Here is a 23,307-nt window from a genome sequence, read left to right on the forward strand (position 1 = left end):
GAAAGTTGCAAATGTCCTTCACATACGAAGCAAAGCTGGTGTCATAATAATGAAAACACTGATTGTAAAATCCTTAAGGGAGAGTGAGTTAGGAGGGCCAAATCCCATTTTATGTCTGCATTGCACTCGCTAGGGTCCTGCAGAACACATGATAACATCTTAATAGGGTATTTCCTGCTAAACTTTGTCATGAAGGCAAGGCGAAGCAACATATGCCAGACATCGGCAAAGCTAAGCCAGCTCCCAGCTTGGAAAATTCACCTTAGCAACAGACCATAAACTAAACACAGGAGCAGAAACACCAGTCCCTCCACAGACACAAAGGAGTGTGGATGTCGGGAAGATGTCTTACACACACAAAGAGTAAACCCTCCAAACAGGAGATACATTCTCAGCCTTTGCTGTGTGTGCTTAGCTCTGGAAAACACACAAGACTGTGCAAAGAAGTGGGATGTAATTAAATACCACAGCTGGAGTAACTGAAAAGAGAAGGCTGCTTTTCTGGAAGAAGAAAACACTACAGGAGTGTTTGAGCAGACAAAAAAACCCCTACAAAAACATGAACAGGGGAAATGAGGGGAGACAGGAAACAAGAATGTACCCAAGCAAAAGTGAACGTATTTTGTGTTCAGTTCATGAAGTGCATGTATGACTTTAGGCATATAATTCAGGGATTGATGCAGCAAACTATTACAATTAGAGTTTGCGTCTAATGGAGTGAACCACATCTATTCACCTTGGCACTGTCTAGAATTCTAGAAAATATTTCTGGTTTATACTATCAGTGTGTGGCAATCAAAGGGGCAGCTTTTCACTGGTGTCCTAAGCAGAAGGATTTGGGTAAGAAGTGAAATGACACCCAGGATGCTCTGTGTGGTGGGAAGCATCAAACACAGAGAAAAAACAAAACAAAAGGGGAACATGGAAAGCCATCCACAGTGTTTTAAATATATGTTGTATTATAGCAAGCAGCTGTGTAGCACATGTTGCAGCAGGGTTTTTCAGTGTTTCATTTTCCTTTCTTTTTTCTTTTCTAAAAAACAAGCCAGTCTTTTTTCTTTGTAGAACATTGTATAGAAAACCAGGATCCAAGTATTAATGTTGGGTTTGCATTCTTGTTACATTTTAAAATGAAAAATTTATAAATTAGGCATGTAGTGAAGTGAGGTCCAGTTCATAACTGTTACTCAGCACAGCTTCCACATGGGGTCCCTTAGCAGCTATAAACAGCTTTCGCACCCCAAAGAAAGGTGTAGCATTGATGTGGGGACACTCTATGTGACCAGGCCAAGCTGCCACTCTTTTCAGACTTTCAAATGTGAGAAACACAAATGTACAGATTCAGGTGAGTAGCCATGTTGGTCTGGAGCAACAGAAAAAAGTTTGAGTCCCAAGGCACTTTTTATAGGGTTGCCAGGACTTTGGGAGGGCGTTGCTGGAGGGGGCGGGGACTAGCACCCCCCCCATGCTTCTTGCCAAAAGCATTTAAAGGGTCCCTTTAAATGCTGTTGGGAAGAAGCGGGGGAGGTCGTGCGTGCCTGTACTCCAAGACATGAATTCACAGCTTGGAGTGCAAGCGCACAGCCCCTGCTTCTTCCCAACAGCATTTAAAGGGTCCCGTTAAATGCTGTTGGGAAGAAGTGGAGGGGAGAATGTGCGCCTGCACTCCAATCCATGAATGCACAGCTTGGATTGCAGGTGTGTGACCCCCATTTCTTCCCAACATCATTTAAAGGGTCCCTTTAAATGCTGTTGGGAAGAAGCAGGGGGAGGCCATGCGTGCCTGCACTCCAAGCCGCAAATCCGCAGCTTGGACTGCAGGCGCACATGATGACCCCTCTTCTTCCCTCGCTCCTGCAAGATTTAAAGAGTCCTCCAGCTGATCAGTGGGCCATGTGTTCCCACCAATCAGCTGGAAGGCCATTTAAATCTTGCAGTAGGTGTGGCCGGGTGGCCATTTTGGGGGCAGGGCTTTCCCCCACCATCCAGCTGGCTGGTAGTGGGAAGAAGCCCCTGAAATCTGGGGAACCCCCACTTGAACCAGAGGTCTGGCAACCCTACACCTTTAAGATCAACAAAGTTTAATTCTGGGTATAAGCCCAAGACTTCCTCAGTCATTACATATAGGTAGAGGGGGTTGGAGTTGGGAGGGTTTAGTTGCCAGGATGGGTCAAAATGCATAAGTACCTGAGCAATAAGTATAGCTAAGATTGGATTAAAGTAGTTGGTAAGACTGTGAATAGCAGCCAATTAGCATGCCCAGAATCAAACTTTGTTGGTCTTAAAGGTTCCACTGGACTCAAACTTTGTTATGAATGTACAGAGGAAGAAAAGTGGCATCATAGCAGCAGGTCTTCCTCCAATGTGCATCTGCCACAGAGGAGAGAACTTGCCTGTATAAATGTGTACAGGCTTGCTTCCACACGGAGATTATTCTCCAGGTAGCTCTCATTGCAGCTGTGAATGCGTTAGCAATGGCAAGAGGGCATCCACACAAAGGTTCTCTCCGTTTGCCTTGCCTTAGCATGGCTGCCATTTCCCAGCCTACTACCAGAGGATTCTTTTTTCAGTTTTTTAAAAAGTAGGTAATAGCTAAATAATTATAGCATTATAATATTATAACAATTTAAGACAACAATGTACTAGTTCCTTGTTTTTATGTTTTTAAGTAAGTCTATAGGCCTTTTCGTTGCAGAGTTATAAGGAGAAATGTGCAGCCAGTGCCTTTCTCCTTATCATTCCATGTTATAAGGAACATACAATGTGTTCTGACCTCTCATTTAATTTTGTAGGCCAGGAGTGAAAAGAGCACATGTAATTCCACTGAGCTGCAGTCTCACTCCACTGATAGAGATCACTTCTATCATTGAAGACTGACTGTAGGATCCAGCCCATAGACTTTGATATTCAGGTTACTTAGCAGGGCCTTAACATGAATAGCCAAGTGAGTTTTTCATGCATCCAGTTTTGTACCCTGCTTTGACTTTTGCATTGCTTATGTTACAAATGCTACATCCCAGTCACTTCTTCTACAGACTGTGATTATTTGAAGAAAAGTTATTTTCACACTCTAACATCCCAAACTAGTGGGACTGAGAAAATAGTACTAAACTAGGCTGTTTTCCTATGGAGGTTTACTCTGGTTTGGCATCCAAGCCAATATTTTATTTTTCAAATGGACCCCTAACCATCCACTTTCTGTATTTTTCACCATTTTGCTGCAGTCATTACTAGGGTTTTTTCCGGTTCAGTTTGGATCCTAGTTTTTGACTGAACCATGAACCTATACAAACCAGGAGGTTGGTCTGCAAACCAAACCAGTTTGTATGGGCTCATGACCCCTGCTTTCAGCTCCCCGCCACTTTTGGTGGAGAGCAGAAAGCAAGGGCTTAAATAGCTCAGAGCCAATAGCTCAGAGCTGAACCCAAGAAAACCCCTTTAAAAAGCTGATCCATGTGGAGCAGTTCGCTCTCTAGGACTCAGTTGTTTAAAGGAGCTTTTTTTGGCACACTGAGCTGTTTAAAGGGGCTCCTGCCTAAGAAAGCCCCTTTAAACAGCTGAGCCACATGTCGCAAACTGCTTCATGTGGATCAGCTGTTCAAAGGGGCTTTCTTGAGCAGACATTCCCCATCAGACCTTGGCCTGGAGCCATTTAAACCCCTGCTTTCTGCTCTTCATGAACTCTTCACAAACCTTCAGGGGTTTAAACCCCTGTTTTCTGCACTTCACGAACTGCCATGAACTGCATAAAAATTCATGACAGTTCATGGCGGTTCTTCAGTTTGCGAACATTGCTTCATAAACCAGTCATTGCTTCACGAACCGGCCAAAATTTGTGATGAACTTTAGTTTGTCAGCTGGTTCATGCCCATCTCTAGTTTTTACCAGCCTGGTTCAATGGAATCTTTTGGGGAAAGATTGTGGTCAAAGCAAGTTTGCTTACTGTGTAGACAAAGAAGTGTACAATTCTGCCTAGCTCCCCAGAGCTGCCATTCACCCCCCAATGCACACCAGAACATATTTGACACATTGCTATAGTATATTGTTGCTGTTGTTCAGTCGCACAGTTCAGTCTGACTCTTCATGACCCCATGGACCACATCACGCCAGGCCCTCCTGTCTTCCGCCATCCTTCAGAGTTTGCTTAATTTCATGTTCATTGCATCAATAACACTGTCTAACCATCTCATCCTTTGCCGTCCCCTTCTTCATTTACCTTCAATCTTTCCCAGCATCAGGGTCTTCTCCAGTGAGTGCTCCTTTCTCATTTGGTGGCCAAAGTATTTGAGCTTCAGCTTCGGTATCTGGCCTTCCAGGGAACAGTCGGTGTTGCTCAGCAGTCCCGCCCCCGTGGTGGTTGCAGCTGCTGCCGAGAACAGCGGTGGCGGCCATAACCTTTTAAAGAGACCCTCCCGAGAGCTGAGGGAGCCAGAATGACCTCTCGCGTGTGATGTCCGAGCAGCAATGCCGCTGGGACATCACACGCGAGAAGAGGAATTTGCCCCTAGGAGTCCAAGGCCACCACCCCGGGGCTCAGGAAAGCAAGGGAACGTTTCACCCTGCCCCTCCCCCGCTCAGGTGTCGCAGCTGCTGCTGAGAACAGCGGCGGCGGCCATAACGTTTTAAAGAGCCCCTCCCGAGAGCTGGGGGAGCCAGAATGACCTCTTGTGCCAGAGGTGGAATTTGCCCCTACGGGTCCAAGGCCACCACCCTGGGACTCAGGGAGGCAAGGGAACGTTTCGCGCTGCCCCCCTGCGGGCGTCGCAACTGCCGCCGAAAACAGCGGCGGCGGCCATAACTTTTTAAAGAGCCCCTCCCGAGAGCTGAGGGAGCCAGAATGTCCTCTGTTGTGTGATGTCCGAGCAGCAACACTGCTGGGACATCATACGCGAGAGGTGGAATTTGCCCCTACGAGTCCAAGGCCACCACCCCGGGGCTCAGGGAGGCAAGGGAACATTTCGCCCACTCCGTGGGCGTTACAGCTGCCACCGAGAACAGCAGCGGTGGCCATAACCTTTTAAAGAGCCCCTCCCGAGAGCTGGGGGAGCCAGAATGACCTCTCGCGTGTGATGTCCGAGCAGCAACTCCACTGGGACATTACACGCAAGAGGTGGAATTTGCCCCTACAAGTCCAAGGCCACAACCCCGGGGCTCAGGGAGGCAAGGGAACATTTCGCCCACTCCGTGGGCGTTACAGCTGCCACCGAGAACAGCAGCGGTGGCCATAACCTTTTAAAGAGCCCCTCCCGAGAGCTGGGGGAGCCAGAATGACCTCTCATGGCGAGAGGTGGAATTTGCCCCTACGAGTCCAAGGCCACCACCCTGGGGCTCAGGGAGGCAAGGGAACGTTTCTCCCCCCCCACTGTGTCCCAACTGATGGCTGGTGGGAGCAGGGGGCGGGGCTTATGTGCCCACCCCCTGGGCTCCTGACTGGCGGAGCAGTGCTCCGGTGTGCTCTGGCACGAAGCCAATTTTATCATGGGCACCGAGGTTGTTATTGCCACCAGCACTTTATTTTTATTGTATGTTATTTGGAGCTATGACTTGGTATGTTTGTAAGTTATGACGCTGTACTGTATAAGTACTTGTGTTTTAATATTTTTAATCCTTAATGTAAGCCTTCCTGAGCCTGCCTGCGGCAGGGAGGGCAGGATACAAATTGGAGAAATTCTGGAGAACACAGCTGTGGCTTCTATTAAATCCAACTACATGAAATTGTACAGCTGAACAGAAACAGCAGCATAAGAAAAGTTAGAGGATCTTCTCATTTTGCTATGGTTCTGACTATTTTATATTTCACCTTTGATTTTTAAAATGTAATGAATCTGTCAAGGTATTGGCATGGATAATCCCGCTAAAGAATGCTTTCTAAAGCACAGAGGTTATTTGTTTATTTTTTCCCTATTGAGGAAGATATGCCACAACATTAAAATATCTGTAATCTTAGTTCCTTCTTCTGGAAAGATTGTGACTTTCTTTTTTTTTTAATTTCTCTTTATTCATTTTTCATAACAAAGCAAACAAGAACATGCAAAGAATCCAATAATACAGTCGACATTCCTACAAAAGAGTTACAGTATCATTCAGGTATTTTTGAACTTAAAGCCCCAGGGATAATAATAACAAATAACGAAAGCATCCTTTAAATTTCGACTCTTAGTATGTTACATCAGAACCCATTTTTGGTAACAGGTATTTATTGGCAATATGCCCCGTGAAGTAAGAAATGAAAATATCGGGAACCAGATTGATTCAAATTTGAGGTTAGAGGACCATAAAATTTGAGCTCTATGTACTTTATCTGCTATCTTAGCCATCACAAATTGATCCCATATTTTTTCATGCCAGGCTGCTATCGTTGGAGGATGAGGAGACCTCCAACATGACGCTAATGTCAAACGCGCTGCAGCCAGAAGCATCGAGATAATTTCCCTGTTCCTAGCATCCATATCATTATCCCAGTAGTTCAGCAGAAACACTTCAGGCTTAAGACTAAGATCTATCGAAGTTATGTCAGCGATCTCCTTCCGAACGTCCTCCCAAAAATTACTCATCCGTGGACATGCCCACCAGCAGTGAATAAAGGTACCAACCTCCCCGCAACCTTTCCAACAGCGTGGATCACTGTTCATGTTTATCTTCTGTAATTTACACGGTGTCATGTACCACCTCGAGAACAATTTAAAAAATTGAAGCCGAATGTTAAAGACATTCGAGTTATTAGCTGGTGAGGACCACACCTTCTCCCAGTCTGTTCCATCCCAGCAAGCCAATAAATCCTCCTCCCATCGTTGTTGGCAACTAAGTTTCTGATGACCTCCCTCCGAAATAATCATATTGTATAATTTAGATAATATGCCTTTCGGGTAGCAAGGGTATAATTTAATAATTTTCTCCATAGATGTAAGCTCTCTCCTAAAAGTACCTAAACCTGTTAGACGTTCAATGAGATTTTTCAATTGTAAATATTCATACCAAGGCACTTGTTTCCCTATTTTCTGGTCAAAGAATTGTTTGTCCCGAATTACTCCTTTATCTATAAGGTCATGCGGCCTTTTAAAACCCGCAGCTCTCCAATCTTTGAAGACGTGAGGTAGTAGCCCGGGTTGGAACCAAACCTGTCCTGTAAATGTGGCCATCTGGGAAATCCCGGTAGGGAGGAGGTTCTTAGTTTTGTCCCATGTAGCCAGGCCAGTAGCCAGTAAAAAGGGTACAAGGGTACCACAGGGCAGCGATTTTGACGCAGTTGGTACAATGTCAATATGAAGGTGAACAACAACTCTGGAGATGGATTGAGTCGCTCTACACGGCACCTTACAGTATTCAAGAGGTATCCTGGATGAAACCTGCCGCTAGACCGAGAAGAATTAAAGATTGTGACTTTCTGACAGGCAACAGCATCAAGATTAAATAAAGTCAATTATTTGGGACCTTTCTCTGTAAAACAGATTATGCCCCTCCAGCATTAGCTGCATTTGGAATTACAATGGAGGATCTACACATTAGTGGATGATGCACTTTTGAAATCACTCATCTCCTGGTTTTCTTTGTTCGCATAGAGGATAGTTCTGCTCTTATCCTGACTCTATACCCTCCTCCTCTTCACAGGTTTCAGAGGTAGTATGCCTCTATAACCTATGATATTATTTCCATCACTTAAAGTGGCTCAAGTCATATTTCAATGTGTAGAGGCCCCATTTTATCATTCATAAGTGTAACAGCAATGATTGGCAGGGGGAGCATCAGGACTGATAATGGCTTGCATGGAAATAACTGTTTGGTCCAGACATAATGTGAGGACATCTTAAAGGGAACATCCTGCCAGTGCCAGGGATAAAATTGGGGATAACCAACATTTACTTCAGGAAGTAGTAATTTGTGAACGTCAGTTTATTATCCAGGTTGCTTTTGCAGCTCTGGGTTGAAAAGGGAATCAGGAGACTGCTTCAGTCATAATTTAAAGTCTCCAGTTACTTGACTTTTTAATCACTGCTGCCTGTAGGTGAATGGAAATTTTATGTGAAGGTGTATAGACAATATTAAGTTTCTAGCTTACATAGCAATTAGTATAAATTAGGTGTATCTCTCTCTCCCTCCTCCACTGTATTGTTTTGCAGCACTTCGCAGCCAGTGATCAAATTAATTTCCCCCCAAATGCACATCTTCTAAGTGCTGCAGCCCGGGCTTTTTTTTCTGGGGGAATGTGCCAGAACAGAGTTCCAGAACTTTTTTGACACAATTGTTTTTAAAATGTTTAAAAGTTCATGAGTTTTCAGTATACAAATTGAAAACTTCATTTCCATCTTGAGAGTTCTGGCACCTCTTTTAAACACCAAAAAAAACCCCCGGTTGTAGCCAATTTAAGAAATGGCTTGATATCACAGATTTTTGGTGAATATTTGGGAAGAAAAAAACTGTTTTCATCATTATCACCATAGTCATTTCCCATCATTAAAGTGTTGAATATCATAAAACAGGGTGCAGTTAACAATTAGGGTGCAATCCATGAAACACTGGCTTCTCACAAACTGCTTTCAGATGAATAAATCTTGTGCTAACCAAGCACTTATTGGATTACACTCTTATGCAATAACCTTCTCATCTGAAAACCAAATAAGATAAATACCATGATAAAAAGTGCATGCAAAACAAAGAGGCAATAAGGGATGGGAGCATCTGTCTCCAAGCTAGGACAGGAATTACTCAGCTAAGATAAAAGGCCTTGGGTGACTTGATCAAGATAGAGAAAGATTTGGATTGGCATTTGCACACTATCTCTGCTGTGGAGATAATGGCAACGTACAAATACCTGGTGCAATACAAAGTTTGCTATGGCGTTACCAGTCATTGTACAATCAACAACTTTCAGCTAAAACAGCATGTTTAGCCAATATCCTACAGCCTCCTTGAGCCAGACAAAAAGAGGAGTATAAATAGGGTTGCCAAGTCGTTGCATTCGTCGCAGTGGGGGACTCCCGTGTGTTCCCGAGTTTTCCCTCCGATGGTCGTGGCCCCGCCCCCAGCATGCTTGGCGTCCTAACGTCACTTCCTGGTGACGTGCACGTCAGGGCGGGGTTCCCCCTGGGGCCCGATCCACCGGCGGCGGGGAACAGGCCTCTGGGCCAGGGTTTCCCCGCCCCCCGGGGGGACTTGGCAGCCCTAAGTATAAATAAATAAATAATGGTACCCAAATCTTGGGGGAGAACCCACTGGTGGCAGCCATTGGAAAGGACTACTGAGCTAATTAGTGACATGGCTAGCCATATTAGTTTATAACAGCCAAGTAAAACAGGAATCCAGTGGCACCTTTAAGAAAGTTTGTTTCAACATAAGCTTTTAAGCATAAGCATCAACAAATGCATGGAGTGTACATCCATTAGGCCAGTACATTTATATTAAAGGCAGTAAACAACATAAACTGGTGGGGGAAGGACAAAGATGTTACAAAGACAGGACAGCTTAAACCACGATCCAATTAAAATAGCAATCACTTCACTCAGAGTAGATGAGGACCATTCCCAAATGTTGATAGACATGGAAAATCTAATCTAGGAAAATGCAGTGTGAAACATGGTAAGAAGATCCAATAGGAAGGTGTGGCTGAACTTATTAGTGTCTGTAAAGGATGGTCTATGCAAGGTATTAGAGCCTCTGTGTGTGTGTGTGTGTGTGTGTGTGTGTGTGTGTGTGTGTGTGTATAAAGTGCCCAAGTCACAGCTGACTTATGGTGACCCCAGCAAGGGGCATGCAAGGCAAATGAGTTTGCCACTGACTTCCTCTGCAGAGTCTTCCTTGGAGATTTCCCTTCCAAGTACTGACCCATCTTAGCTTCCAAAATCTGATGAGATCTGGCTATAGGATGCAGCTTTCTCTCCCGTTACTGAGTGAAAAATTCAAAGTTCTTGTAAGTATCTGGGTGGCAGGTAATATTGAATTTATTAAAGAATTCTAATTCAACCGTTTTGCTTTGGATTTTACCTTTGAAGTTCTTTTGCAGGACAGGACTCGTAGACCTCTTACACTTTCTATAAATAGATCCAATTTTGTACAAATGTTTGTGTTTGTCCAATTTGCAGCAGAGAAGATGGCATAGCACCCTCTTTTCACTTTTGTTTCTTCAGTCATCATAATTTTGCTGCTCTACCTTGCCCAGTGGAAGAGCACATGCAGTGGCCCTTTTATGTGAGTAAGGCAATGCACATCTTTTCCATCTTTGGTATTTGTGATCTGAAAAACAGATTTCTAGAGAGTCCACTTGTACTGAAGCTATAAAAATGTGCACTCACACAAAATGTCTGACACACATATTGATAGGATCAACCACAGTGTGTTGTCGTAGTATACTGGAGAGGAATGCCAAAACCCAATTGTCTTGTTGCATGAACTTTCAAAGCCTTCAGAAGATGGCTCAGAAGAACAATTCTAGAGCAGGGTGGTGCAATAAAGTACTTCAAAGAGAACTTGGAGGGAAGAAATATATCCAGGAGTGGGAAGTACTTCAAAAGGAGAAACTCCCTCAAGAGCTTGTTGAAAATAACCCTATAGCACATTTCCCCTCAGTATGTTATAATTAGCATTAGCCTTGTATTGACTCTTACAGACACCCAGCAGAGGAACAGGATATAAAAGTTCTCCCATGTTGAGAAAAATCTAGTAATAATTCCAGAGGAGTAGCTGCATCAGCCCATTGAAGCAAAAATAAATGGGAATCTTGTACTCTAACAAACTTCTATTTCAGGACTGGATAGGTGTGGTCCTGTAGGGCCTTGGGTGGAGCTGCGGTGGCTCAAGTGGTTAAGACGCTGAACTGCAGGCTGTGGAAGGTCAGTAGTTCAGCGGTTCAAGACCCGGGTGCCGCAAGACAGGGTGAGCTCCTGTCTCTAGTTCCAGCTCCTGCCAACCTAGCAGTTCGAAAGCAAGAAATTGCAAGTAGATATATAGGGACCACTTCGGTGGGAAGGTAACAGCGTTCCGTGCGCCTTGGTGTTTAGTCATGCCGGCCACATGACCACGGAAACGTCTTCGGACAGCGCTGGCTCTTCGGCTTTGAAACGGAGATGAGCACCGCAACCCTAGAGTCGGATTCGACTGGCTTTCGAGCAAGGGAACCTTTACCTTTACCTTTTACCCACCATTCACTGCAGCTGAAAGAGTGGGTGAAAAAGTCCACGGAAGCTTATGAAGGAATGAAATGTTATTAGTCCTAAAGATGCTACAAAACTTCTGCTTATTTCTGAAAAATATCCAAGTGGATAACTATGTTTTCGGTTGCAGCAACAGTGATAAAGGGTCTGTAGGTTCTGGGAAGATACAGAATGCAGATCTGGAGGCTTTGCTTGCTTAAAAAAGGAGGCCATCCCACTCCTGCTGTTAATCCCTTACTACTGCTACTTGTGACCTTCTGCACTTGCTGTCCGGATCACACCCACCCTCCCTCTCCCTGCAGCTTTCCCATTAGTTTGCAAGATCAGTCTGCTGGAGAGGCTCTATGTCAGGGTGTGTCAGGGCAAGGAGCTTTAGCAATCAGAGCTGTCTCCCATTTCCCCACTATCTCTGAGGGGATCATGTTTTGCTCAAAGCCAAACACCCTGTTGAACGTGGCCACCAATTTTCTTGTAACAGAATCTCTTTGAAGATCTCTGTCCAGACCCCAAGCCAGACATCATGGCTTAATCAAGCCAAAGCCTTCCCAGAAGCACTTTCTCATTCTTCCGCCAATGAGCTTTTCACTTGCACTGATAATCACAACAGCCAGGAAACTATGCACAGGTTGAGACTTGTGTCACTCCACTGCCCCCAAGTTGCTATCTTTTCCTTCTAAGCATTTGCTGGTGATACAGTACATAAAGTCATGCCCAGGGTCCGTTTCTTAAAAAGTATCAAAGCTATGGGGAAAATCAAGATTTTAATTAGGGTTCTTCATCAATATTCGAGAACTTGATACCTCAAGGACAGCTAGGATCATGTGGAATGTTCACTATGAACTGGAAGTATTCATATGCATTTTTATTTGCTTATACAAAGTTAATAAAGAGTTGCAACAATGCCTGCTATAGCAATGGGTTCCAAAATGTACCAATGTGATCATGGGAATCATTGACAAAGCACTGATCAGTGCAATGGCTCCTGGTTTTCTGAATGCAAGCATCATGCCATGATCACGTGGAGGAGAAGTAGCAACCATGGCAAGTGAATATGCCCTCCATTTCCTTGCAATATCTTATATGTTTCTGCATAAGTTTATTTTGTGAGGGTTTCATATGCTCTTACATTTCATCCAGCTCCTCAAACAAGCACTATCCATGTTTTCAGCCTGAACTGCCACCCTCTCCTTTGTCAGTTATAGAACAGACGCAGCAATCCATGCTAGTTCCACAGCCTGCAGCACCAATCAGCAAGGGGTTTTCATTCCACATAGAGTCTCCACTTTCTAGAAGAGACTGCACAGCCTTTTTTGAGGTATGCTAAGAGTTGGATCCAGGGGTCATTTCCTGCAGGAGTGCACAGGAAATGGCAGTAAAAAGCCCAGGGGGTGGGCACATGCAACAAGCCCCACCTCCTGCTCCCAGCAGCCCTCAGTCAGAGCAAGAAACAGCCAGGTAAACTGCAGAGCTCTCCCCCACCCCCCGGTCCAAAACAGTCCAGTGGCACCTTTAAGACCAAGATTTATTCAGGTACAAGCTCTCCCTCCTCTGCGAGGACAGATCTGCATGTTCCCCCTCCCCCAATAGCTAGCAATCCAAAATAGTCCAGTGGAGCCTGAGCGGTGGGTGTTGTCTTCTGACACACTTCGGGTGATGTCAGGGGGTGTGGCATATGCAAATACGTTATGCTAATGAGTTGTGCTAATGAGCTCCTGCAACTCTTTTTCTACGAAATGACCCCTGGTTGGATCTCATGCAAAATATCTGCTTGTGCTAGAGCTCTTGCACAAGTAGCAATGCAAGAAGAATGAGGTAGCTGCTTGTGCAAAGTCAAACTTCAGTATATTACTTGCATTTCTGCTTGCACAAGATCTTATGCAACCAATTTCTTGGCATTATAATATACAGGGAGGAAAATGCTAGGTGCTGTAAAGATCTTGCTCAAGCAGAACTGTGTTTTGTCCATTTATGTGTCTGCTTCTTCATCACTAAAGCTCTGAATCAGGAGCTCCTGAAGGTCCTGTGCAGATATGACCCTCTTCAGAGGCCCAATGCCCAGGAAATGTGTATGAAGTAGGCAGATATACATAAATTAAATGCATTTATGCAAAGTCTGACTTAACAGTATGCACTGTTGCAGTCACAGAATGAATGGTTTCAAATAGATTGTTTCCCCCCTCCTCAATTGTGTAAATATTTAATATGTCCAGGAATTGAGATAAAAGGTTCAGCTTTATAAAACATTTAAAGAACGTTGGGTATGCAGAAAAAAGACAGGGGGGATGGCAGCTGTAAAAGGCAAACTACTAGGCAAGCTATAAACTTGTAAGTCTCGGGTAGTGTAGTATAGTGATGTAGAGGTTAATTGCATGGACTCTAATCTGGGAGAACTGGGTCTGATTCCCCACTCCTCTGCTTGCAGCTGCTGGATGACCTTGAAGAAGCCATAGTTCTGTCAGAGCTGTTCTCTCAAGGACAGTTCTTGAAAGAGCTCTCTCAGTCCCGCCTACCTCACAGGATGTCTGTTGTGGGAAGGGGAAGGGGAAGGAGTTTGTAAGCTACTCTGAGACTCCAATTGAAGGGCAGGTTATAAATCCAATCCCCTCTTTGTCTTCTTCTTCTTCTTCTTCTACATACCCAAGGGTTCTTATGGAACTCAAATGTGAAATTGTTGATTTACTAACCAATATCTATAACTTGCAGCTGAAATCAGCCTCTATTTTGAAGGACTGGAAAGTAGTAAATGTCACCATTTTTAAAATCATAGGGGACTGGAATGCTAAAGTAGGAAGTCAAAAGGTAACCGGAATAACAGACAAGTTTGGCCTTGGAGAATAAAATTAAGCAGGGCAAAGGCTAATAGAGTTTTGTCACGAGAACATGCTGGTCATAGCAAAACCCTCTTCCAACAACCTTAGAGGCGACTCTACACATGGACATCACCAGATGGGCAACAACAAAATCAGATTGACTATGTCATTTGCAGTCAAAGATGGAGAAGCTCTACACGGTCAGTAAAAACAAGACCTGGAGCTGACTATGGCTCAGATCATGAACCACTCATTGCAAAAGTCAGGCTTCGACTGGGAAAACCACTAGACCATTCAGGTTTGACCTAGATCACATCCCTGATGAATATACAGTGGAGGTGAAGAATAGGTTTAAGGGACTAGATTTGATAGACAGAGTGCCTGAAGAACTATGGCTGGAGATTCATGACATTGTACAGGAGGCAGCAATCAGCACCATCCCAAAGAAAAAGAAATGCAAGAAAGCAAAGTGGCTGTCTGATGAGGCTTTACAAATAGCTGAGGAAGGAAGGAAAGCGAAAGGCAAAGTGAAAAGGAAAGATTTACCCAACTGAATGCAGATTTCCAGAGAACAGCAAGGAGAGATAAGGAGGCTTTCCTGAATGAATAATGCAAAGTAATAGAGGAAAACAATAGAATGGGAAGGACTAGAGATCTCTTCAAGAAAATTGGAGAAATCAAGGGAACGTTCCATGCAAAGCTGGCCATGATAAATGACAAAAACGGTAGGGACCTAACAGAAGCAGAAGAGATTAGGAAAAGATGGCAAGAATACACAAAAGAACTATACAAGAAGGACCTCAATGTCCTTGCCAACCACGACAGTGTAATCACTGACTCGAGCCAGACATCCTGGAATGCAAAGTCAAATGGGCCTTAGAAAGCATTACTAACAGGCTAGTGGAGGTGATGGTATCCCAGCTGAGCTATTCAAAGTCTTAAAAGATGATGCTGTTAAAGTGCTGCATTCAATTTGCCAGCAAATTTGGAAAACGCAACAGTGGCCACAGGATTGGAAAAGGTCATTTAACCAGGGGATTTACCCCCAGGATACACTTTTCCCGCTTCACCTTGAGGCCAGTGGCTTGGAAACATTGTAAGACGGCACGCAATCTCTCGGCAAAGGCCTCAGCAGTGGATGCAGCAATTAAAATGTCATCAAAGAATGGCTGGACCCCAGGAATTCTTGTAAGGAGAGAGTCCATTAAATTCTGAAAAATTCCTGGGGCTATGCTGACCCCAAATTGCAGCTGCTGCACCCAGAATGTGCCCTTGTGCATCACGAACATTTGGGCCTCTGCGGTGGCATCATCTACGGGAAGTTGCTGGTATGCCTCGGCCAAGTCCAGCTTACCGAAAGTCTTTGCTCCCGCCAATGAAGCCAATACGTGGCTAACCACCAGGACTGGATAGGTGTGGTCCTGTAGGGCCTTGTTTATTCAATTCAGTTTTCAATTTATTATGGGTCTATATGACCGAAGTCTTGACCAAAAGAAAATGCAAAAGGAGGGGCCTTGTTTATTGTACATTTGTAATCCGTGCAGATGCAGACATCACCATTGGATTTAACGGGGGTCACAATAGGGGTCACCCAGAGAGCATGTAGCACGGGCTCCAGAACCCCTTGGGCCACCAGGCAATCCAGCTCCCTGTCTATCTTGGGCTTAAGGACGAACGGGACAAGCCTGGCCTTCATATGGATGGGCCGCACCGCCGGGTCAAGGTTTAGGGAGACGGGCGAACCACTGTAATGACCAAGAGTTCCACTGAAGATGACTGCACGTGATGCACCTCCGTCACTCCGAATCCCAAGGGTGCGAACCACGAAAGTCCCAGTAAGCTGGTGAGCCACCCTTCCACCACCTAAAAGTCCAAAAGTCCCTTAAAGTTCTTGTACTGCTCATGGAATTTCCCCCACCCTCTAATGGCCACTGGGTTCTTTTGAAAGTCTCTGAGGGTGAAGCCAGCGGGTCTCAGGCAGGGACCCCCCTGTGGACAGAGCCTCCTGAGAATCTCTTTGGAGATGATGGAGATGGAGGACCCAGTGTCCAACTCCATCTCGCAGGGCATTTCCTCAATTAACACAGTCACTTTAATCTTATCCGGGGTGTCCCGGGGCAAATTCAGTACCTGGTGTGGGTGGACTGCGGTTGTGTGAAGCTCTGCTGATTCCTGGTGGGTGGCAGAGTGTCTCCAGGTTCCTCTGGACTGACAGGCATAAGCGATGTGGCCAGTCTTTCCGCAGGTCCTGCAAGTTGTGTCACGGAAAAGGCAGGAGCGGCATTTGTGGTCATCTCTGCAGCGGGGTGTGTGGCAGCAGTCGATGGTCACGAGTTGCGGCGAGCTGGCCAACGAACCTGGTGCATCTCTTCCTCACCCGAGGCCTTGGAATCTGGGGAGGCAGAGGCCTGGTGCGCTGAGTGGGCTGGCAGTCACGCTCAAACTTTTCAAAAGTGGTGGCCTCTTGTAGTGCCTTCTCCAGGGTGAGCTCCTCATGGCCGATGAGTTTGCGGCAGAGTTTTTGTTCTTGGATGCCCATGATGAACTGGTTGAGCAGGGATTCTTCAAGATCCAAGAATGCGCAGTTGAGGGCCAGCCGGCGAAGGTCAGCCATGAAGTCAGTGGCCACTTCGCTAGACTTTTGCTGGCATGTGAAGAAATCCATGTGGCGCACCATCTTAGTGGGCTGTGGCATGAAATGGCCGGTGAGCGCCATGATGAGGTCATTGCACAAGGCCTCTTCCAAGGGTTTCAGTGCGATAAGGCCCTGGATGAGCCGCAGTGTGGCAATGCCGCAGGTGCTAAGCAAGAGGGCCTTCTTCTTACCAACATCATCGATGTCCTGGAACATGATGAAGTACTTCAGCCGCTCCACCCATGTTTCCCAAAGTTCGGGGTGAGCGGGGTCGAATTCCAGCAGATGTCCTGGAGCGGCAGCCATGGTCCATGGAGCAGTGTGGGGCACAGGGCAGTGGAGCTCGTTGCACGGTGCGGTGCTGACTGGATCAGGCACGTTCATCGGGATCCCATCCTCGTCAACAGTGAAACATACTGGGTTCAGACGTGTGAAGTGATCAGCTCATAGTTTATTACAGAGCTAGATTAAACTAAAGACAACCCTAGCAGGAGTGGAGCCCTGCTTAAATGCATGCAAAACACCACACCCAACACACACATACTCGCCGTGATAGGCTATTTACATAAGAACTGCTGTTCTATGGGTTCCTTCCAGGATCCTGGCTATCTATTGTTTAGTAACCCCAAGCTAGGTCCTTCACCGTGTCCCATTCAGGCACAGTACATAACAGTTTTTCTTTCCCCAGTTTTACTTTTCTTCCCTGAATTTAACCCTCTACATTTCTACCCAGTCCCTGTTCCCTAGCTCCTCCATCTCCTGTTCTTGGCTGGTCTGTCCTACTGCCAGTGGGCCCTTCCACACTGGATTCCCCACCAGGGACTCCTTCCTTCCTTCCTACCTTAATTTCCTTTCCTGTTTACTCCACCACATCTTCAGGTTCCTTTGAGGCAACCCCTTACCTATCTCACCCTCTGGATTGGTTTGTTCTAGACTAGCCACGTGGAAGGAACATAATTTGGAATACCTGGGCATTTGGCCAGAAGTAACACAGCTATGCACTAGCATTGTGCAAAAATGAATTTTTTTTATTGGATTGTCATATGAAATTACAAAGATACTACTGCAGTTGAATAATTCAGTCTTGCTATCTGGTGCTTTTGTCTTGATTCCCCATTTTCCAGGGTATAAGTTTTCATAAGTCAGAGCTCACTTTGTCAGAAGTGCTACTGGACCCAAAAAAGGCTGCAGAGACTGTGTACACATAACTGCTGTTTTATGATGTGGCTGCTGCTTCAGTTTTAGAATCCATTCCTCACCTCCAGTATAAATCTCATGGTGTGATGCTAATGAATCCTGGATTATATTACACTTAACGTGCATGAATCCAGACTGCAGTTCCTGGGTCAGACCTTCCCTCCACCAATTGCACCTCCATTTTGTCAGGATTAAGTTTCAGCTTGTTAGATCCTCATTCACCCTGATATATCTAACACATTGCTTTAGATTTCTTCTTGTAAATACAGTGAGAGTTCTTATAATAATTGTGCTTTTTTTCATCATTGCCTCGTGGAATGACTAGTGATGGCAAATGAAGATAACACAAGGGATTAGTGATTACATTGTGAATTTCAGGCATGTATGCCATTTCATAAGTTTAAAAACACACACATCTTGCTGACCATATTACATTACTGCTTTCTACTCTTCCCAGTCCCGTTGGTTGTTAAGAGACTGTAATCTGTGCACAGTTTGAAGTTATAGCCCTATAGGCATCACCTCCTTTTTTCTATAGCTCAGAGCATCTTTTTCGATATTCATTTTATCTTTGCATCAGTGTGTGCTCTTAAAGGAAATGTCACAGTCCTCTCTTTATTGTTCTCACACAGTTGGATGCTCCCACTCCATAATCTGGAGCATCAGTGGACTGGGTTCTAGATATCATAAGATTAAACAGTGGAAGCGATAGACTGTTTATAATCTACATCAGTCACGGTGGCAAAGCTACTTTTTGCATCTGCTGCCAACCATTCTTGAAGTTTCCTGTACTACTTTTCTAAGTGGGTCAGTGATAGAAGCATAATTTTAAATTAATTATGCATACCATAAGGCAAGACCCGGGAAGGAATGTAAGGTTTATGAGTCTTTTTGAAGGAGATGCTTTGGAAACTGTACAACATGTTTGGGGTCAGATTTCTATCCAGGTGTTAAACCTGTGTGCTTGAAAAGAATGCCTCTCTTACTGGATTGCATCTGACCATGTGGAACATCAGACTGCTTTCCTGGTGCAGTTTAATATAGCCTGGAGATTTATTTTCATGCTGCTCAGGAGTCATTCCAAACAGAATAATATTGCCCAATTAACAATCATATTATCCACATGCCACCCAAATAACACTTATCTTTATACTGTTCATGCTTTTTGCTTCATGGCAATAGATTGGACTTCATCAATAAATAATCAGTGGCAGAGGCTGAGGTGTTTGGCTGATTTCTATAGTTCTACTCCAGAAAACAATATGCACAGCATTTGTACAAACTGATGAATTCTGCATCCAACCAACATGGAGGCCTTAAGGTCTCTGTGAGAAAACTACATGTTGTACCTTGAGAGAAAGCTAAGCTGATTCCTTAAGTATGGAAATCAGAATTGTTCATGGAAAGGCTGGGAAGAGGGATGACAACAAATAGGTAATGAAGGTATGAGAGTAGGGCTGCCATCCTCCAGCTGTGGCCTGGATTTCTCCCACAATTATATCTGATCTCCAGACTACAGAGACCAGTTCACCTGGGATGGACATGGCAGCTTCAGAGCATAGACTCTATGGAATTATATCCCAACTGAGCTCCCTCTCTTCCCCAAACTCCACCTTCCCCAGGCTCCACTCCTAAATCTCCAGGAATTTCAAATTCTGAAGTTGCCCCTCCCCCAAAAAAATATGCAAAGCCCCAGGTAGCAAGGATCAGGGAGTTACCTCCAAGTGACTTATTTTATTTATGTGGGTACTTGAAATTCACTTTTCTTCACACATCATTTACTCAAAGTGGCTTTCAATCTAAGAAAACAATATCCAACTATCAAATACACCAATCTACCTGTCTTCCACAGCCTAAACCAGAGGGGAGGAGAGCACGATTCTCTTCGGCATGGTGAAAATCTTGGCAGAAACAATTTTCTTGTACATAAACCATTACCCAGGACTGAAAATGAGTGGCAAGACTTATTGGTGCCCTGCAATGCAGCAGGTCGTATCTTATACATGGAATTCAAGTGATAGCTGCCTTTCAGGCTCGTTGTGGAAATAAATATAACAAGTTCTAGAAAGAGGCTCTGGGAGAGTGCCCCAGACTTGGGCACTCAGCGTCAATTTGCTGTGGAGACCTCAGCAGGGTATAATGACACAGAGTCCACCATTTTCTCCAGAGGAACTGATCTCTGCCATCTGAAGACCAGTTGTAATTCTGTGTGATTTCCATCCCTCCCCTGGAGATTGGCAACAATGATTCCCCATAAGGGACTGGCTAGCTTGGAGGGTGGAGTCTATGGCCTTGTACCTGTCCCACCCCTACTCAAACTTCACCTCTCCAGGCTCCACCCCTCAAATCTCCAGGAATGTCCCAACCTGGAGTTGGCAACCCTATCTCCCAGCCTACCATCAACCTACTGTTATCTGCCCCCTGGCTTCAGCTCTCCATCTCCTCCCCCTCCTTCCTAGAGAGCAGTTGTAATTCTTTTTTTTAAAAAAAATAATAATAATATTTTTTATTAAATGTTTAACAAACGATAACAAATAATTGAAAAGAGTATTTCATTGCACAATATAAAATACTAAAATATGTACACTCAAAAACACGAGAGTGGCAGCCAAGCAGGCCAGAGACTGTGGGAGTGTGTCCAGGAGTCACACCAAAACAGCTTTATTATACAGGAGAGATTGGGTTACTATTGCTATTATGATCAGTAGAGTACACAAATTTACATTCACTAGCTAAAATTATAGTACTTTGGTTTAACCAGGCTATATGATTTTGTTGAGGAACAGTTTGATGCTAAACAGGTCTGCTCAGAAGACAACTCAATGGGCCTTACTCCAAGGACAGTGTTATTAGATTTTCACTACAATTCTATCAATGTTTTATGCAAAGGCAGAAATTTCTCAACAGAGTTTCTTTTTCCCCAGTAGATTTTCTTCTGTGAAGCATTTATGAGGGGAATTAAAAAAAACAAAAAAACCCAAATTGTACAATTCAGACTTTGAAGTGTAGACTTTCTGGTCAAATATGCCTGTAAGATTTATGTCACCAAATGCATAGAGAAAGAGCTTGGGGCAAGAAGCTGATGAGCTTTAGGAAAGGGCTAGTTTCAAGAAAGTGTTAACACATTTATTGTCACTCTAGGGGAAGGTGTATTTTACAGTCTTATCAGAGCAGCTGTTAAGCTATAAAGACACCGAGCTTTGCATCTGGTTTGGAAAACCAGACACATGATTGACATTCAGGGCTGAGTTGATCAGATCTATTTTTTAACTCTGTAGTGCCTTGTGCCATTAGAGATAAAACTGAAAAATCTGGCCAGTATGGCTTGCATACGGCAGTGGAAGTTCTGCTTATATTAATTTTGTTGTCAAAGATACAGCTGTTATAGGAAATATTTTGAATTTTTAGTACCATCTGGCATGTTGAAAGCAGCAGCAGCACGTCAAATGTTGGCAGGGCTCCATTTTTTAAGTGGGTAATATTGGTGCTTTGAAAAGGGGGCTGTCAGAACACAAGCTGAAGGGAGTCATTAATCTAGGCTGTTTTCATCCTTCGATCATGCTACAAATCCTGCCATGCTTCAATTAAAGCAAACATGTTTATGACTCCATAGAAGCCATCACAATGGCTCATCATTTTCTAAAGCTATTTGCATTAGCAAACATGGGGGTGGTTTTACAAATCTTGAAGAACCAAAGTGAAGCAGAATGGGAAGTCTTGGAAAGAACAGGGCAAAATTGGGATAATGTAAGAACTAAGACCTTGTGTCAAGGTGGTGAGAATACATCATTAAGTGGCTGAATACTTTCTTGATGACTACCTTGGCATTTCTGCTGCCTGTATAATCTTCTCAGTGCATTTGTGCAGAGTAAAATGCTCACTGTATTATTTTAATTCTACAGATGGCTTATCTGTTTGTTAGACATGTTCAGTAGCAACAACATTCAAATTATTATTATTTTATTCAGACAGAGCTATTCATGAGCCTTGCACAGTACAGAGGTGTGATGCAGTGGTAGAGCATTAGACTCGGTCAGGATGACTTAAGTTCACTCTGCCATGAAATTTAGAAGGTGACTTTGAGCCGGTCACTCTTTCTGTCAGCCTCATCTATCTCAAGGGTTGTTGTCAAGATAAAATGGAAGAGGAGGAATTGATATGTATTGCCCTGAGCTCCCTAGAGGATGGGTGGGATAAAAATGTACTAAATAAATTAAATAAATATAAGTAAAAAGACAACTCCAAAGAGCTTGCAACTTAAATGTTAGCTTTGGGGAAAACAAGAAAGTGGGAAAAGGAATGGAAGAACAGAAGCAGCAAGAGTAACAGGTAAGGAAGTGCAGTTCCAGATAGGGATGGGCACAAACCGACTCACAAACTAAAGTTTGTGATGAATTTTGACCGATTCGTGTGAAGTCAAGTTCATGACAGGTCAACTAGCATGAATTTTCCATGAACTTTGAAGCTGTTCATTGCAGTTAATTGCAGTTCATTAATGGATACATTTCTAGACAGACTGTGCTCAATCAAGATGTTTACCAAACTTCAAAGCAGGGGGGGAGTTTCCCTGTGAGTTTGGTGTCACTGACTTGTTACTTAGCTGTTCCATAGACTCCTGTAAGTGCAGCAATGCAAACAAAAGAGGGCTAATGTCAAAACACAGAATTCATGTAGTATAAACTGAAGGGGGGGGGGACATTTCTTTGAGCCCAGTACAACCAGTTCAGTGGGCAGAATGTCCAGCAGAATCCAGATGCAAGCTTAAAAGAACTTATTGATTTCAAACACAGTGTCACAAGAAATCCAAGTTGGGGGGGGGGGATTTTGCAAGCTCTGAGCAAGAAAATGGGAACACAAAGGAAGGTGGCAAAGGAGTGGGGGAAACCCCTCTTGAAACTGACAAAGTCATTTGAAATGGACAAGAACAGCAGAGAAACCCCAGAGAGAAAGAGGGGAAAGAACCTCCTGAACCTGCACCTGTCATTTCCCCAAAATGCACTTTCCTGGTGGCACATTCTCTTGGGAACCATAACTCAAATCCCATAAATCCAATCCTCACCAAACTTGGTGGGCAGGTAGAGGAGAGTCCGCTAGAGATTCCTTGCAAGTTTGGTGTCCCTAGCTCATGGGGGGCATTCTGACAGATCACAAACGGAACCAGTTTGTTTGATACCTAAAGTTTGTGACTGCTTGTGGTTTGTGAACCAGACATGCCATGAACCATGAACCATGAACCAAACCACATTTCCAGGTTCATGCCCATCCCTAGTTCCAGAAAGGTAGTCATGTTAGTCTGTAGCTATAGATCTTCAGTCACCTGCGTTCATCTTCTGGCCTGCTTACTAGTTGTATTCAAGACGTCAATCATTTACCAAGCAGTTTGGATGAGTTTGACTGAATATGGATGCATCCTTTGGGATGTATTGGGATTACACTGCTTCTCAATTGTTGCCTCCCTGCCACCCATCTGCTGCTCCTGTCACCGCCAATTGTGAAAAGGCATATAATTAAAAGAAAAGAA

Source organism: Gekko japonicus, unplaced genomic scaffold (genome assembly GCF_001447785.1).
Source record: "Gekko japonicus isolate JY-2015 unplaced genomic scaffold, Gekko_japonicus_V1.1 scaffold822, whole genome shotgun sequence".
NCBI classification, from domain to species: domain Eukaryota; kingdom Metazoa; phylum Chordata; class Lepidosauria; order Squamata; family Gekkonidae; genus Gekko; species Gekko japonicus.